Raw genomic sequence first — 17,480 nt, forward strand, 5'->3', positions numbered from 1 at the left:
TTTTAAAATGTTAATCAAGCATTTGAAATATGTTAAATGTGTACAGAAAAACTGGTGATCATGTATTAAAAAATGATGGATTTTTTTCTCATGTATAGAAAAATGTTAATCAAGCCTTTTAAAAAATGTTGAATAACTATTTAAAAAATTTAAGAAAACATTTAAAAAATCTTAAATTTGTATGTAAAAAATTCAAAATGTACTGAAAAATGATGAAAAAATATCATCATGTATATAAAAATGTTAATCAAGAATTTAAAAAAAATGTTGAACACGTATTTGAAAAATGTTAATCAAGCAATGGGAAAATATTAAATGTGTGTAGAAAAAAAATGTTGACCACGTACTAGAAACATATTAATCTTTTTTTTGAAAAATATTAATCAAGCATTCATAAATTTTAGAGCTAGCTATGGACAGGGGTGCGTGGAAGCTTGCTATCCATGTGCCAGAGCCATGAGTTGGTTGCGAGATCTTATGGGTTTCACCTCTAGCCTACCCCAACTTGCTTGGGACTAAAGGCTTTGTTGTTGTTGTTGTTGTTGTTGAAGCATTCATAAATTTTATGATATATATATAGACTATATATTTAAAAAATGTTAATATTGTTTTGAAAAATATTAAAAGAAACAATGTGCATAGAAAAAATACATGAAACTTGTATTTGAAAAAATTTAAACATGTATTGGAAAAATGTATTAGATATATACCTAGAATGTGTATACAAAAACAGTGAAAGCCCGTTAGAAAAGTAAAAACCCAAGAAAGGAAATAATTAAGTCCAAAGAAAAATGAAGACAAAAATAAAGAAAAACGGAGAAACCCAATAAAAACAAATGAAAACAAAACAAAGAAAATGAAAAACTGAAGAAACCAATGCAAAAAGAATAGAAACAGTAAAATCAATAAAGATGCAAAGAAACCAATGATAAATGACAAAGAAAGAAACAAAACCAAAAACAAAGAAAAGAAGAAAATAATGAAAACTGAGAAAGAAATAAAGTAAACCTATGAAAAAAATATAGAAACCAGTAAAATATAGAAAGAATCAGAAAAAAAGGTGAAAAAGTAAACGAAAAACAAAAAAAAAGGACCCGGGAACAACTAGTGGAATACCAGGCTCCTTTCCCTCAAAACGTTCGCACCATCAAACTTTCCACAAACATTGTAGTGCCCCACTAGCTAGCAGGCGATACTCTGTATGCAGGCGACTTGGGTTCGATCGCTGGATCTCCCACGTATTTCTCTATTCCGCCAGAGACCTACTGGGCCGGACCGTGACAGAGGGCGCTTCAAGCGAGATATAGCTCTCGCGATTTGAGTGGTGTGCATAGTAGACGAATTGTATCCATCGCTCGCATAATGGCCAGGCCCACTTTAGTGTTGCTGTGTGAAGCATTCCTCTTCTGCGATTTTCTTTCCCTTTGTTGTTTGGTTCTTACGTTTTTTAGTCAGCTTTTCCTCACTAGAACACCTGACTCCTAGATTTTTGGACAGATTTAAAGTACATATATTCCCTCCATTATGCGATTTTCTTCCCCTTCGTTGTTTGGTTCTTATGGTTTTTAGTCAGGAGCTAGTGGTGTAGTTCTACATGATGTCCATGGCGATTTCATCGTTGCAGCATCCTGGTTCTTCCTGCATGTCCGCGATGTTGATGTTGCTAAACTATGAGCAATCAGAAATGGTATGTTCCTTCTGCCAAACATGGGTTGCAATTCGACAGAGGTGGAATCAGATAGCTCGTTTGTAGTTGAATCAGTTAATTTGGTGGATAAATATTTGGGACCTGATGCCGCTGTTGTTGTGAATGTAAGCAGCTATCTCTGGATTTCTCAAAGTTATCTCTCAAACATTGTTTCAGAGAAGTGAATCAAGTGGCTGACAAGTTAGCAAGACACTCCTTTACTAGATCTCCTGGTTCTTGGGATGCTATTATCCCTGATTTTATTTCTCGTTTCCTTGTAAACGACACGACTATTATATGAGAAATAAAGTTTAGTTGCTGTCAAAAAAAAGAATGAAGGATATACCTTACTGATATGGTGGTAGAAATTCGATTTGGATCCCATGGCAAGACGCTTATATAATTGCCTGGAGGCTGCAACAGAAGGAGAACCTCAAAACCCAAGGCAACATCACTATAGATCGAAGCGCTCTACATTGACATTTGCAGCGAGATATGCATGTCGATTCTGGGAGTTTAGACCGCTAGGATTAGAACCTATTAGCTACCATCATACTCTTGTACTCTTGCTATGAGATAATAAGAGATCCACAAAAGTAATGTTATTACCCACCTTGAAACCTGAACCAGGGAAAATGGTGTGTCCCGACTTCAACTCAGCGGCGAGTTTAGTGACGAGATCCTTGTGTCGCCTGTGAACCTTTGAAATCCACTACTTATACCCTAGTATACATGGTACATGAATTTCTTGCACTGGAGCATTATCAAGGATGATGCCTCCTCCATACTTCGTCGGGCGACAACTCCTAATCTTCATCATCTCCTTTCCTCAAAGGGTGTCCACACCTCCTTCACTCACGACAAGAACGGAGATGGTGAGCGGTCCATGAGGTAATTGTGAAGCGATGGCTACAAACCTCGCTGGCGTTGGCTTGAGGATGTAATCCGAGATATATTTGTGTTTCGTACCCTCTCCCTCTGCTACAACATAGGTTGTTGTCCGAACGCCCCTATCGTATTCATGTACATGTGTCTAACTTGCATATTTCATTTAGTTTCCTTTGGTTACCCAGTTACCCCGCCATCCTCCAACCCATGTGAGTGAGCAACTAAAATAGACGTGCACTATATCTGTAAAAACATTGTGAAAAGCTTGAATGTGTGCTTGTAAACGTGAGTATCAAACATTCATAATTTGAATTATGATGAGAGCCAGCTAGTGGATGGATTGTTATATGAGGGTGGTTATACCTCCCACCATGAATAAATCCCAAGTTTGATGCTCTAGTATCTTAGTAATACGAATTACTATCGTTTAGTATGAGGCAACATTCTTACCGATAGTGAGACATGTGTTGAGTTTTTCCAATCTTGAAACTTTTTTTTCCGAGAACATGGGGAGCTTTATTGCTTTAATAACATCCAGTTACAAGCTGCCCTTAGGCAGCTAATAAGAAAAGAAGGGCACTCCGCTAGCCAACAGTCTGACACCGATATGGTGCAGGCCTGCTTAGCACGGAGATCAGCTAAACAATTGCCATCCCTCGGGATATGCCTAATAGAAAAAGAGATAAAACTAGTCAACTTCTCCGCAATTTCATCTAAAATAGACGCAACAATTGAGCGAGAATTGTTGCGCGACAACCAGAGGTTCAGCACCTCTAAGCAATCCACCTCCAACACTACGTATGAAAAACCATGAAGTGGGGCAAAGATAACACCCTCCCTGAGTGCCAATGCTTCAACGATTAATGGGTCAGTTACTCCAGGAAAGGGTTTACTCAAAGTTCCCAGAAAGGATAGATGAGATCGAGCTACACCACCTCCTCCAGCACAATGAGCGTCGTTGTTTGTCGCCCCATCCGTGTTGATCTTCACCCAGCCAAGTCTTCGGTAGGCTGGATGAGTGCAAACGTGTGTGTGGTAATGGTGGTGGTGTGTGTATACTTGTACGGTGTTTTCAGGAAAAAAAACTGATGGGTATACTATTCGATCTAATTAGGAATTTTAATTAAAACATTGCAGTCCATGGTTGGTTATTGATGATCTTTTGTTGTTTATTCTAGACGGAAGGGGTGTTTTGGCTCCCGGGAGCATTTGCTCTTGAATGAACAGTACCGCAAAAAAAGTGGTAAACCATTTTCAAATAATTCTGTTTTTTGTGGATGTTCGTGTTAGTATCGCAAGCATGCTTGACAATTTTCATGTGAAACGAATCAGCAGTGTTTCATCCGTGAAAAAAAATCTGGGGTAACATTTGGTGTTCAAATTTGTTTTTTTTTTTTGCATAGGCCAAAATGTCTAATCTTTTCCTGAAAAATAAGGGCCACACGTGTGGCACGAAGCAAGCACAACGCCGCTCAACATCATCCAAACAACCGGGTTGGCGTTGCAGCATCACCGCAGCAGTCGAAGAAGCCGCCGCGACCATCAATGCACACCGTTGCAACATCATTGAAGCAGCTGGGTTGCCGTCCTAGCATCGCTGCAGTTGTCGAAGCACCCGCCGCGGGCATCAAAGCAGGCCACACAACATCATCGAAACAACTGGGTTGCCATAGTAGCATCACTGCAGCTGTCGAAGAAGCCGCCGCGGCCATCAAAGCACGCCGTCTCAACATCATTGAAGCAGTCAGGTTGTCGTAGTCGCGGGTTCAGCTCCTCTGCAGTTGAACTATCACTGTACGGGTACTGTAGTTTTAATATCTACCATCCATTATAATCTGATGGTTCTCCTTCCTCCTCCTTAATCCTGTTAATCAATGGAAAGAAAAACCTATTAGTCCGTGGGCTGCACTGCTTCGTCCCCGTCGTCGCCATCGGAGGCCTGATGTGGCCAGTAGTTCTTGGGGCACCAGCCGTGGAGGGCATGGCAGCGGTCGATTGAGTCGTTCAAGGAGAGTGTGGCGGCCCATGCGTGCTTGTCCCATCGTCCGGCCGATACCTTCCTTCCTCCATGTCCAGGTCACTCGTGCTGCTCTGGAACATTGCCGTCGTCGTGTTTCTCGTAGAGATCGACGGGAGGAGCCTCCGGGTCGGCCTGCTGCTCGTGGCGCTGGCTGTCGCAGACTCCTTCTCCATGGCTCAAAAAAGCAAGCCTCCGTCCTTGACCAGCAGGTAAATCTAAGAATAGTTTCATACTTAAACCATATTTGAACCATACTCATACATGTATCTCTCAAAACCATACTTGAACCATACCCGTTTAATGTCATTTTCAGCCCAACCAAAACTAAACCGTCTATTTTTCCACCCAAACCAATTTAAACCCAATACATAACCGTGGGTTTAAACCCAATACATAACTATGGGTTTGCTTAAATGTATATATATGATTGTACAAATCGACATGTTAAGAAGCAAATGACATAAAAAAGGCATAAGTGCATCTACAATAGTTTGGGAATAAAGTTATCGTTGAGATACGGTCAACACACAGCAAGAGTCAAAAAGACAATGCCCACGACTGAAAAGCTCACTGACAAGTGTATTAAAACCAATTGCTTAGCTAAAACACAAGCAAACACATTCGATTTGCATGCGTGGTGTTTTTCCATAATACAGAATTACATAGTGCATCGCAGCATGTACGCGGATCAAAGATACTCGATGTCGATGTGTCCTTGCTTATTGCACACAATCAATGTCCAGAAACCGGTTTGGACCCATAGTTTATAGCCGTTAATAACCAAATTGTTTAAGCCCATAACCAACTATACCCAAATTGGTTTCTTCACATACCCAAACCAAAACCAAACTAGAAAAGATTTAGGGGCTGTTTGGTTCTAGGACTAGTATTGCCATACTTTGTCACACATTTTTGCCAAACTTGCCTAAGGTTAGTTCATCAAAATGAGAGCCACAAGTTGGCAAGCCTAAGGGAATCTTGCCACACTTTTTGTGTGTATGCCATGTGGGACCCAAGTGTGACTTGTCTAAGGTGTGGCTTGAACCAAACACTCATCTAAGTTGGTCAAACTTGCCTAACCTTAAGTGTGGCAATCTTTGACAAAGTTAGTCACAAACCAAACAGCCCCTTAGCCCAATAAAACCTGAATCAATCAAACCCAAAGTAAGAACCGAACCGTTTCACCCAGTTTTTTAATAACCATTCTCAGGTTTACCAGCAGGAGGACAACGTTACACTAGTGGTGCGCCCGTTCTTGCTGTCCACCGGCGCTCACCGACCACCGACCGAATCAGTACTCGACGGGTTAGCTAGTTATGTAGTACATCCTCCTATGAGTTTCTAGGGGTAAACATATGCCTGCAGTTGCCTACACGCTGCACGTACAGATACAGTCAGGCATTCGGATCTCTATGATGTTGCATCAACTTTGAACTTAGCCATTACGGCGTAATAATTAGAACAACTAGCTGCTGCATCAGGCGGCGAGAGCTCCATGAGGCATCTGCTGCTCGCTGTTGAAAAGTAAGCAGCACCGGATGCTGTAGCCACCAGCTCTCGCGTGGATGAAGGCAGGCTTGGCGGCCGACGGGAACGGCACCTGCGTGCCCGACAAGTTGATCGAGGAGGTGGGGGTCGGAGGCAGCGTCGGCGGAAGGAAGAAGACGATGCTTTGACAGGGACGGATGAGAAGAAATGAGAGCCTTTCGATGAGATTACACTACACCACGGTTGTTAATTGAAGGCATTTTTCTAAGGGCAGTTTGTAAATGCCTCAAATTCGCGCTCAAAGGTGGCGTTTTAGGAAAATGCCTCGGATTGATGCAGCTTTGGAGGCGTTCTAGAAAAGTGCCTCGGTTGATCCAGCTTTTGGAGGCACTTTTGGAAAGCGCCTTGGATTATTGCAGATTTGGAGGCGTTTTAGCAAAATGCCTTTGGATTGATGCAGTGCAGCAGGGCCGGCAGCGGCAAACTGGCCACATATTGCGGCCGATGCGGGTTGCCGTGCTGCTGCAGCGCGACCTTCAGTGTTCAAGCTTGCATGAGTCTCCCTCTCTTGGCCGTCATCGTTCAACCAGCCGCCGCCGATGAGCTACGTAATGATATTTTTGTTCGGGGGACATGCTAATCTGCAAATTCTTTTGGGAAATTTGATTCGCAACAATCAAACGACTCCAAGGCACCAGGGAATTGAAGAATCGTTCCCCTGTCTAAGGTGGCGTGAAGGTTCCTGGTGGGGATTCGGGACATTAGCGACGGTTGATGACGACAAAATCTTTAATATTTATAACTAGGTTCCGTTGCAAATCGGAACTTCAGGCAGTTTCTAGTGGTCGTGAATGCGAGGTTACACCCGACCAGCCGCGGTTCGAATCCTGTTACTGCCATTTAATTAATTTTTTTCCCGGCTGAGCTTTCCACACAACCGATCAATTTAGTCCCATACTGCTTAGCTAACAAGAGTTAGACGTGTTTAAAAGGAAGAAATGTGTGCACAGCTCCACAAGTACTTACACAGCCAGGCGAGATGATTTATCGCATAGATTCAAGCACTAACTGTAGCCTACTATACAGATTAGTAGGTGATGATGGAAGAAGGTTAAGGTCCCGCACATATTGGCACATGCCATGCATGGCGTTGATGTTTTTCGGTGCTTATTATCGGCACTTTCGGAAAACGCCGCCAGGCAGAGGCAACATCAAAAACGCCTCCTATTGTCTGATCTTCCACGGCGTTCTGAAAACTCGCCGCAAAATACAATTCCCTTCGCGACTATATACAGCGTCTTTCCAAAACGCCGTCTATTCTATGTGCGGGCGTTTTATGAGCCTTGTGAGGCGTTTGAAAATGCCTCCTATTGTAGTACGTGCTGTAGTGTTAAACAGTGGATTGTGCAAGTAACTGTACCGGTGCAGTAATAACATGACTGTAGAGAAGCCGAACCCCGTAGTCACACCGCTGTGGCTGTCGAAGCACCCGCCACGGGTCGTCGAAGGACATCGTCGCAACATCTTTGAAGCGGCCGGGCTTTCATTTCCCAGCACGCGGTAGTATCGGAGCTGCCCTCAAACTACAGCCGCAACACTTGGACCATCCCTCACGACATCATCGTAGTGTCTTTGCAGCGCGTCTGCCACTCTACCCTCGTATGCAGCAGCCACTCCGCCGCTCGTGTCGCTGACTTGCTTTTTAATTTTAAGGCAATGGATGACTTGCTGATACTTGAAGAGCATAGATCAGCTAGGGTATGTGGAGTTGTGGAGTCGCTGCACGTGATATTAGCTAAACCAGACGTGTGAGGGCATCTCCAGCTGTTGGCCCCCCAGAACGCATAAAAATCGCCCCTTGGGGGCGAGCCGGCGATACAATCGGCGCTGGGGCGGTTTTGCGCCCAGTCGTCGCCCCCAGCTCGCCCCCAGGCGCCGAAATTGGCCCACTTTGCAGCCCAATTTCGGCGAATAAACGGCCCATATGAGCGAGAATAGGCCCATATTCGGCGTGGTTTCGCCGTGTCTCGGCGTTCAATTATCAACACAATTATTTCTTATCACATATTTCATCATAGAAAAATCAAATATTTCAACAAAATAGTACAACAACAAATAGTTCAATACAAATTATATAGTTCAACAAATAAAAACTCGTATTTCATCACACGGCGTCCCCCTTGAGCCTCCATAGGTGCTCAATCAGATCTTTCTGCAGTTGACGATGCACCTGTGGGTCTCGGATCTCCTGACGCATACTGAGATAGGCAGTCCAAGTTGCCGGTAGCTGGTGATCAACTTCGGCTAGAGGACCCTGCATGTAGTATGGCTCAGTGTCAAACACTGGGTCTTCTTGCTCGCTCTCGATGATCATGTTGTGCAAGATGACACAGCAAGTCATAATCTCCCACATTTGATCTTTGGACCAGGTCTGAGCGGGGTACCGAACAACAGCAAATCAAGATTGGAGCACACCAAATGCCCGCTCAACATCCTTCCTGCAAGCCTCCTGAAGCTTCGCAAACCAGGTGTTCTTGCCTCCTGCCACAGGGTTTGAGATCGTCTTCACAAATGTCGATCATCTCGGATAGATGCCGTCAGCTAGATAGTACCCCTTGTTGTATTGGTGCCCATTGATCTCGAAGTTCACCAGAGGAGAATGGCCCTCAACGAGCTTGGCAAAAACAGGAGAGCACTGCAGCACGTTGATGTCATTGTGAGTTCCTGGCATACCAAAGAAGGAGTGCCAAATCCAAAGGTCCTGTGTGGCTACCGCCTCAAGCACCACACTGCAACCGCCTTTGGCGCCTTTGTACATCCCCTGCCAACCAAATGGGCAATTCTTCCATTTCCAATGCATGCAGTCGATGCTTCCAAGCATCCCAGGAAATCCTCTTGCTGCATTCTGGGCTAGGATCCGAGCAGTGTCTTCCGCATTGGGTGTTCTCAAGTATTGTGGCCCAAACACTGCCACCACTGCCCGACAGAACTTGTAGAAACACTCTATGCTAGTGGACTCGGCCATGCGCCCATAGTCGTCGAGTGAATCACTGGGAGCTCCATATGCAAGCATCCTCATCGCTGTCGTGCACTTCTGGATGAAGGTGAATCCAAGAGCGCCAGTGCAATCCATCTTGCACTTGAAGTAGTTGTCGAACTCCCAGATGGAATTCATAATCCTGAGGAAGAGCTTTCTGCTCATCCGATAACGGCGCCGAAATGTTCTCTCGCCATGAAGTGGAGTATCGGCGAAGTAGTTGGAGTAGAGCATGCAGTAGCCTTGGAGACGATGTCGGTTCTTTGCTTTCACCCGCCCCGGCGCCGAGCCACCTCGCCGCGGCTTTTCATTGCTCGCCAGCAGCTGGGCGAGGGCGGCGAGCACCATGAGATGCTCTTCTTCCTGGACGTCGGCCGCGGCTTCCTCCTTCAGCAGCGCGGCGAGCTCTTCCTCCTCATCCGAGTCCATCGCCGAGACAGGCAAAACGCCGAACACCTTGCGCTCGGTGGGCGTGTACCCACCGTTAAACCGCGCCTCCGCGGCCGGAAACGGCAGCCGGAAACGCCCAGCTGCTGTGGGAGGGGCTGCCGCGGCGAAGCGCTGCTATTTTCCGGCGGGGAATGGCTATCTAGCGGAGTAGGGCGGCGGCCGTCGCCGGGATATAACTAGTGGTGGCCAAGGGCGCGGGGGGTGCGAGGCGAGTCGGGGGAAGAAAACCTTGACTTTTCCCCTGTCGGTGTGGGCCAGGCGTGCTTTTCCCTAGCGCCGGAGCCCCCAACTGCTCCCCAGCGCGCCGGGTTCGGTCTGTGACTGCCGGGCGGAAAAAAGGTCTGAACCGGCGATTTTCGGCGTCCTGGGGGCGCAACTAGGCCGTTTTTTCGACACCGGCGCCAAAAAAATGGCCTGAGGGGCCTGTTGAGGGCGCGGCTGGAGATGCCCTGAAAGCAACGCCTGTGACCAGCACCCACGAGCAATATGAATTGAACAAGCAGACTTGGGTGCATCGAACGGCTTATAAGATGGGCTGGGTGGACGATCAGTGGCCGGCGACCCGGATGACGCCTACTGTCCGCCATGGAATTGTGTAGATTTGCCTTGACGACAACTCAAGGTTTCTTTCCGGACGAACTGCGTTATATCCACCGACAGTGAGGACCAGGTGCAGTGCAGGATCAAGAAACAGGGGAGGCGTCCTTTCGTAGGCATGGGAGCACAGCAAACGAGGTCCGCTTTCACATTCAGAAAGTCAAGCAAACGCCCTCTCCGATAGAGAGACACTGAAAAATGTCAAACAAAGACTGGCATGCATAGTTTAAAAAACCGGACCGACCGCCGGTCGGACTGAAAGAAACCAGAACCGACAATAGGAAACAGATCGACGTCACCATTTGGTCAGACAAGCAACCTGCCCATCCAACTTGGTCGTCAAAGGATAGAAGCATAATATATTTGACCTATTTTTATGGCTTAAAAAACCAGCAAATGAGCCGATGAACAGGCGGCCTGACCGATAAAAACCTGAACCGGCGATGTCACCGGTTCGATCACCGGTCTGGTTTTTTTAACTATGCTGACATGTCTTGGCGCGCGGGCCGGCTGCACCGCCATGCTTCACTCGGTCATCCTCGTGATGGCCTTGCTGAATCCTGCAGCCACCATTCGATCCAAGTAAAGCCTGGTTATATATACATCCGCAAGCATGAGTTACAACATCACCCATCAGCTTAGAACTAGAAGCCAATCCACCTGCATTTTTGCCAAGGGCGATCAAGGACACATACAGACGCAGCAGGATTCCTGAGGGCATCCGACGACCGAGATATATACACTATGGCGCGGGCACCTCCAGCTCGAGGTGTTGCACTGGTGCTGCTCACGGTGGGCTGTGCGTTCGCCGTGGCCGCGGACGAGGGCGCATGCGACGTTCTACGGCGGCGCTGATGCCTCCGGCACGATGGGTGACGATCCAGCTTACAAATTCTTTTGTAGTACATGCTAAATCTGTGCAAATTATCACAGCGTATAGGCTTTCATTGCAGGAGGCGCGTGCGGGTACGGCAACCTCTACTCGACGGGGTACGGGACGCACACGGCGGCGCTGAGCACGGTGATGTTCAACGACGGCGCGGCATGTGGGCAGTGCTACAAGGTCGCGTGTGACCGCGAACTGGCAGACCCGCAGTGGTGTAAGCCTGGTGTGACGGTGACCATAACGGCCACAAACCTCTGTCCACCCAACCACGCCCTTCCAAGCGACAACGGCGGCTGGTGCAACCAGCCACGACCGCACTTCGACATGGCACAACCAGCTTGGGAGAAGATCGGTGTTTACAAGGGTGGCATCATCCCTGTCATGTACCAACGGCAATTAAGCACGTTAATTTTTGCAGAGAATTAAGAAAAATCATTTGTCATTTGTTTATTTGATGCTTTAATTTCTTGAGTAAAACTAGTATACAAATGCCCGTGCGTTGCAACGGGCTAAAAAATCGTAAAACCTGCTATGTGTGACAGTACGTGTCATTTCTTATATGCAGTTTTGATAAACATCGGTATAAGTTTATAATGTTATCTCTTTTCGGAATATGACGCATGGACGCAAATAAGCCACCCTAACATCTTTCATCAATGAAATAGTAGTGGTGCATGGAACAGTCTAGTAATCTGTTCTATTTTTTACTTTTCGGAAAACACAAATATTTATTTATTAGAAAATAATTATTTTATTGAAATTTTTAATCTTTTTATTAGAACTGAAACATCTTTTGAAGATGAACATTTTTTTAACATATTTAAAAGCATGGTTTTTTTAAAAAAAAGAATTTGAAACACTCTTTATCTAAAAAGACACACACAATTGCTGTCCGTAATTAAAAAAAGAATTGTTGGTGTCCAGACCATGTAATGTAAAGTTGAGAAAATCACCGGGGTGTCCTTTGATGGCCCTTCCTTCATCTTAGCATATCATAGGGTGGAAGAGCAATGGTGTAAGTGTTTTTAGCGGGATATACAGACGTTGAAATTGTTGTACTGTTTGCGAGTTTAATAACTAATCTAAATGTTTTTTCTTAGAATTTTTGAAAGATTTAAATGCAAGCAAATTTGTTTTGGATGGAAGCGTAGTGGTGAATTGAATTGGGATTGTCTATATACAATTTTTTTGTTAATATTCGAAAGCAAACAGGTTTTTACTATGTTGATATTATTTTTAAGAATTGCAAGATTAATTATATTATGTTCCTTTTCTTTTGCATTAATTGAACTTGGCCCAAAGACCGAACCGCACTCACTCCCCATCATCACCATAAAAAAGGCAAACTTTTTTGATAAATTTCTTGTGAAGGCCACGTACATCATCCATCACATACACGCTTCTTCTAGATTTCAGCAAAAACAGACAACAAGTAATTATGCCCACTGAGTCGTCTCGACTTTGCTTGGCTAGTTCGCGAGGCTCTGCAATTCCATTCCGTTCCCTTTCCTGCCAATCTGATTCTTCCTTTCGGGACTACTCGCTCTTCCCTCTTTGTGGATTAATTCCTTCTTTCTGTTCGCCTAAGAGGCTTGTTAATTTCTAATGTGGCAAAGTCGCCCACGTATATAAATTGATTGAATTGATTGAAAAGGAGCGAGGTCGGACTATTTATGAGTTCTAATCCTCACACGGTAAGTATTTTTCGCTGCTCCTCTGTCGTTTTAGTAAAATATGGGCCATGTTAGTTCAGCCCATGCTCGTGAGGACGAAACTTATGGCTTGGTCCACTCGAGCTACGGACGCAACCTGTTCGATGCGGACAAGGATATATAGATTTTTGAACCTCAAGATATATGGATAGATTAGTACCACCACGAATATTGAAAATAATAAGTGGACAGACGACGGACGAACAAAAAACGGATGAAATTACGGTGGTAAGAAGCAATAGCCTCTTTATTAGTAGGTATAGAGATGTAGATATAGATATATATTTCTCAAGGTTGAAGGAAAACCTAACCATTTTAGGGTTCCATGCGAGAAACGGGGCGGAGTACGGTTCAAGATCAACGGACACAACTACTTCAATCTTGTGCCCGTGTTCAATGTTGCAACCTCCGGCTCAATCAAGTCGATGGACGTCAAGACCTCAGATTCAAACGATTGGGCACCAATGGCCCGCAACTGGGGCGCAAACTGGCAGTCACTAGCAAACCTCACGTGGAAGATGCTTTCATTCAGATTAACCGATACCGAGGGGCAGACCCTTGTGTTACATAACATCGTGTTGAGTGGATGGAAGTTCGATCAAACATTTACGAGCAGTTTGCAGTTCAAGTGAGCACACTCTGGAGATCATCAGCATTTCATTCTAGTGCACTGATGAATTGCATTTTGTGCCCCACTCTGTATATAGGCTTGTACTACTGAAATGGCGAATGTACGTATGTGTGTTCATGATTATGACTAACAGGAATACATTCTCTATTCAACAAAATGATTAGGTAGTTGCACAGTTGTGTGCAAGTGGCGTGATTAAGAACTATTTCTAAATCCATAATCAATATGAGTAAGTCTAAAAAATACGTTTTGACAAAAGAAGTCCAAAATAAACAAGGCATGGGATCCAAGGAAACAAAAAACCTTTCAATACCACAGTGAAGGTTGCTCGGACTCAATTCAATGGTTGTTGGAGTGTCAAGCGGGTCCACTACAAATGTAAGGGCATCTCCAACAGCAACCCACAAATCAGACTCACTATCCATCCGTGGACACAAATACACATTCCAATATGCCATTCCATCTGTCCGCCTCTGTTTTCTTTAAAGTCCACAACACTCAAAACAACTATAGATAAATAGCATATATTTCTAGTAGTGAAAAAAAATGCAACACTAAGAACCCTTCCCTGTGGGGAATCCAGTAAACTAAAATTCACCCTAAGAATCCATTCGATGTTGAAGAAGTTTACCAAACATTGTCTTTTTGTTAACCAACACTCGACACATATATGTTGAGAAAACACTGCACTCCAGAGTCATCACTCAGATCAATGTTTTCCTAATACTAACATCTAAATATTTTGTCCACAACCAAAATATTTTATTGATGACAATATAATTTGACAAATAGCATCAACATACCATAAAATTCTGGGAGTAGCATGTAAACATCAGCTCTGCCAACATTAAGAGACACAAATACAAGAACTAATTTAAAAGATGACAAAGGGGAATTATATTATACATAGCCTACCAAGGGCTCACATGTAAAGATGAGCTAGTTTCAGTAGTTACTAAAATTACAGACCAAGCACACCACTTACTATTCTCACCATCTAATGTGCATACGCACTCTCAGTTGCATCCAAACAATACATGACAAGCATGTTGCACTGGTTACCAGATTGGTCATGCGAATTACACCACCAACAACACTAGCTTATGACTTGAACATGCTTCTGTGAAGAAGGGGAGTTATATAGAAGCTTACTCCAAAACATGCTTACTAAAATACTCCGATTGAGCAACATCATACTTCACCAGATTTGGAGTATTTTGCTGTGCATGTGTGGAAAACCACAAAGTGCTGGGAGCCCCAGCAATACATTTAAGTTGCACAGTGTAACATAGGTGAAATGTAAAACACCAAAATGGCTGTCAAGCAAAACCAAATAGTGCACAAAAATTGAGGAGTAACCAGAATCTGGCAGAACATCAAGCAATAGCAATACAAAAAAAAAAGGGCAACCTGGTGCATGTAGCTCCCGCTTGCGCAGGGTCCAGGGAAGGGTCCGACCACTTTGGGTCTATAGTACGCAGCCTTTCCCTACATTTCTGTAAGTGGCTGTTTCCAAGACTTGAACCCATGACCTCATGGTCACAAGGCAGCAGCTTTACCACTGCGCCAAGGCTCCCCTTCAATACAAACAATATTTTTTTACATTAACCAAAGAAGGAAAGGCATTGCGTGGCATACAGAACCCGTAAGAATTTGTGGTCATTCATAGAAATTTAAATAAGGTCGAACAAGAATCTTGTGGAGCATCAATCAATAGTAATGTCTACATGCAAAATCATATGATAAGGCGGAACCAGAATCTTTCGGAGCATCAATCAATAGTAATGCCTACATGCAAAATCATATGATATATGATGAACCAACCAAGATCATGCTATCTCCTGAGAGCAGCAAAATGATCATGGATTAGATGACTGAAGAACCAACCGAGAATATGCTATCTCCTGAAAGCAGCAAAATGATTGCAAACTGTAAAGAACAAGTACAGCTAGGAGAATGGAAAGAACCAATGACCAAACAACATGCTCAACCTGCATTTACGAGGAACCAGAACCTTGAGGAACATCAAACGATAGCAATACAAACAATACTTCTGCATTAAACAGAAAAGGAAAGCATTATCTGGCATACATAACCAATAATAATTGATGGTTATTCTAATCTCCTGATACCTACTGACCTCCGTCTAACTAGATCTGCATTTGAGTGACCTCAGATTCACCTTTGCACAATTATACGACCCTTCCCCCGGTGTCTCCATCACCAGATCAATCTGTTCTTACCTTGGTGAAACTTCCCTGGTTATCACTCATACGAAATGACCATCCAAGGACAGGGCCACTAAAATAAGCACATGATCAAAATACCCACAAGCGCCTTGATTGCTTGGGAAGTTGAGAGCATGCTTATATCAGCCATGGTCAATCATCATAGCCCCGACTCAGGATTTTGTTTCTTCATTATAGACCTGGTTGCTATAACTAGCTATGAGCCACTCTAGCAGACTCGCCAAAATGGAAAGTCCATTCAGTTCAGCAACCACAAACCGAGCTTAATCATAAAGCCATGCACCATTCGCAAACCAGGGTTAATCTTTATTGGTTGGTCACTACATTTGCTATATCCGCTCGTCACAAATTAATTGGTTTCTCATAAATGATGATGCACTAATCACTCTACAACAACAACAACAAAGCCTTTAGTCCCAAACAAGTTGGGGTAGGCTGGAGGTGAACCTGCAGGTTCAGAAAATTGGCAAATATCAAGCTTTGTGCCACAAAGCATATCTTTTATCCTATGTCAACAAGGTTTATCCCCTTGGTTCTCCAAATTACTCAAGAAAGGAAACGATAACAGTGTTTCCATGGCTCGGCATCTGACGATTCTTCAGCTGAACCGGTGCTCAGACCCGGTGCTTCCAACTCCAACAGCATTGCTAAGGGCATGTGCATTAATAACAAGACTACTATTCAGAGAAAGCAATGCCAGACGAGCTTCAACAGCAGGTAAATATGATAATCAGGTTCCGTTGCTAAAGCTCTCTGGCATTGCTTTCTCTTGATTAATAGCCACATCAATAATCACATGCCCTTAGTAATGTTGTCGGAGTTGGAAACTACTAGTCTGAGGACAGATTCAGCTGGAGAATTATAACAGTCCAAGTTATAACTGCCACTGGAATCGTTGTTTCCTTTCTTAAGGGAGAGAACCAATGGGATGAACCTTGATTGACATAGAATAAAATATATACTTTGTGACCCAAGGCTTAATATTTGCCAATTTTTCTCAAACTGCAGCGTAAAAGTTTAGATTCATGAAACTAAGCAAAAGATGTAAGAAATATTAGTATATGTAGATAAATTACCGCATCATTATTTATTAGAAATCAATCAGTTTGTAACGAATGCATATAACAAACATAGTTGACCAGCCAATAAAGATTCACCTTAGTGTTGTACAACTCCATACAAATCATATTTTTCAGGTCCCTGAAGCAACAAATTATGCATCAGCCATATACTTGGCTGCATGGTGATTGGCGAATTTGATCAGAAGAGAAGAAACAGAACCCACTCTTTATGCTGGGGGCTCATGAAGGAATTTAAATCCAGCTCTAATTGATACCCCACGATCTATGAATTCTTACATGTACATGCACTTGAGCTGGGTTACAAGAACTTCGAGAGCCTCTTCTCTCTCGTTTATATAATCTTGTGAACCAAGAGGACGGTGATTGAGGAAGTGACAAAGATGTTGATGCTAACGAGGTTCCAATATTTGTATATTTTCTGGTAACGCACCGCCACTGGTGGTGACAGTGGTGATCTCCAGCTTAAAAAAGCAAAATTCCACAACCGACCAAAACAGGTAGTGATCACCACCACATCACCAAAGTATTTAGAGCATCTCCAACAGCTGCCCAATCCTAAAAATTTTGCAAAGGATTTTTTGGGCAACCCTAATAAGGGGCTTCTCGTGCGGCAAATATACGGCACTCAAGCGGCTGCCGTAAAACAGATACAGCATGCAGGAGCCCCTCTGCCTCTTTGACTGCCCCAAATCCCTCTCTGTCGCTGCCGCCTCCTCAGGCTAACGCTCACCGGAATGGATCCCCCTCGCCGAC

General features: G+C 44.1%; 1 pseudogene; it reads left to right on the top strand.

Annotated features, from left to right (window-relative positions):
• Window positions 1-10,911: 10,911 nt before the first annotated feature.
• Window positions 10,912-13,397, top strand: LOC123149388 (expansin-A24-like; annotated as a pseudogene).
• Window positions 13,398-17,480: the final 4,083 nt, after the last annotated feature.

The sequence above is a fragment of the Triticum aestivum genome, chromosome 7A (assembly GCF_018294505.1).
Source record: "Triticum aestivum cultivar Chinese Spring chromosome 7A, IWGSC CS RefSeq v2.1, whole genome shotgun sequence".
Lineage (NCBI taxonomy): Eukaryota > Viridiplantae > Streptophyta > Magnoliopsida > Poales > Poaceae > Triticum > Triticum aestivum.